Source organism: Meleagris gallopavo, chromosome Z (assembly GCF_000146605.3).
Source record: "Meleagris gallopavo isolate NT-WF06-2002-E0010 breed Aviagen turkey brand Nicholas breeding stock chromosome Z, Turkey_5.1, whole genome shotgun sequence".
NCBI classification, from domain to species: domain Eukaryota; kingdom Metazoa; phylum Chordata; class Aves; order Galliformes; family Phasianidae; genus Meleagris; species Meleagris gallopavo.
Window position 1 is genome coordinate 47348189 of NC_015041.2, and position 1720 is coordinate 47349908.

The 1720-nt window shown below is 46.4% G+C and overlaps 1 protein-coding gene across 2 annotated transcripts in view; it reads right to left on the reverse strand.

Moving 5' to 3' along the window:
- The window catches only part of LOC104915200 (metalloprotease TIKI1), a 54097-nt gene that overhangs the window by 48447 nt on the left and 3930 nt on the right, over positions 1 to 1720 (reverse strand). The window lies entirely within an intron of this gene.

Here is a 1720-nt window from a genome sequence, read left to right on the forward strand (position 1 = left end):
TTTTTCTATGTCTGAGGAAGCCAGCTCCCCATTACCTTTCATCAGAAGGGGAACGTTCTCCTTGGCCTGTCTCTTTCTGTCTATGTACCTGTAGAACCCTTTCTTGTTATCTTTCACATCCCTCGCCAGGTTCAGCTCCATCTGCACCTTGGCTTTCCTAATCTTATCTTTACACACACACACAACAGCCCTGTATTCCTCCCAGGCTACACAACCCTGCTTCCACTTTCTGTACATTTCCCTGTTTTCTCTCAGTTTAAGCTGCAGGTCCTTGCCTCCTCTCAATTTCTGCTGGTGGGGGATGGAGAGCTCAAAAAGAGTTTTTTCCTCAGAACAGTTTTATATGTCATCTTTGTGTCTCTGCTGCTTACTTGAAAGGCAGACAGTAGTGGTCTGATACCAGGGGTTCCCAGATAGTGGCATGAAAACAAAGAAAATCATTTTCAAAGAGCCTATATCAAAGTCTTCATTTGATTTATATTAAACACATAATTAACTGTTTGAACAAACTGAGAAAAAAGCTCTTTTAAATTTACAGAACTGCCAACCATAGCAGTTCACATGTCAGGTTGTGAAACAAACATGGCATTTGCTTAGAAACATAAAAAACAATAGACTGTGGTTCTCTTTTTCCTGAACATTACTTGTATGGGAAAGCTGGCAGTGAGCAGAAGAAGGAAGTGAATTTACAGTGCATTAGCTGCTCCAGACTTGCTCCTTCTCCCTGCAAATGAGCTGCTGTGCTCTAACAGCAAGCATGGGAGGAGCAGCATCTTGCATACACATCCCCAGTTACTATGGGGCAATCACCCCATAGTCTGTAATCTTCATAAGGGCTGCGTTTCCTCTGCAGTTCTGGCTACCCTGTCCCCCTCAGATGGGCTCTGAGGTCTCTTAAGATGCACAGTAAATGCTGCAAGGTTAGGCAACTCTGGGTGACTCAGCTCTGCATCCCCATCCCACTTGACTTCCCAGCTGATACTTTTTGCTTGGAAAATAGCACACCAACAGCTGGTCTTTGAAAAAAGCTGCATGAAAGCCCAAAGTAAATGTCAACAGTTGCGTAGGCTTAACCAGGCCATCATTTGCAACCTATGTTTTTCAGATTCGCTGTCACCGCCTTCTAAGGCAGAACAGAAAGCATGCAGCCCCCCCTCCTACATGTTAAACCACAGGGGCACTGTCAGCAGAAGAAAAATACAGGCAGCAACATTAATAAAGCCTCAGCCAGACAGGAGGTGGAGAAGATGAGACTGCCTCAGCTGAGAGCAGACAGCAAGAGCACAAGGACTCAGAGAACAGATAAGCAAGGCTGAACACAAGCATGAGGCTGTTCCAGCTCCAAATGATGGAAGTGAAGGTGACACATTTGCAGCTAAGGATTGTGCAAGTGATGTACCCACTGCCCTCTGCACTGCTGGAACCAGAGAAAACTAGATGGAGTTGCAGATATTTGACCCCAAACTGCTGTCCCTGCCCTCGTTGGACAGCACCCTGACTTCAGCTCTTCCCATCCCGCAGAATCACCTTCTGAATGCTTGTGGTCCCACCAGTCAGGATGGGTGCTGCAACACAGGCTGCCCTGGCAGTTAGTCTGGACTGAAGACCTCACAAGTGACCTGAGGTTGTTTGGCTTGCCTGATGTGACAGTGCATGTACATTGGTACTAAATTCTAGCTGGTCTGAAAGCACGGAAGAGCCTGCACTAATCCATGAAGCT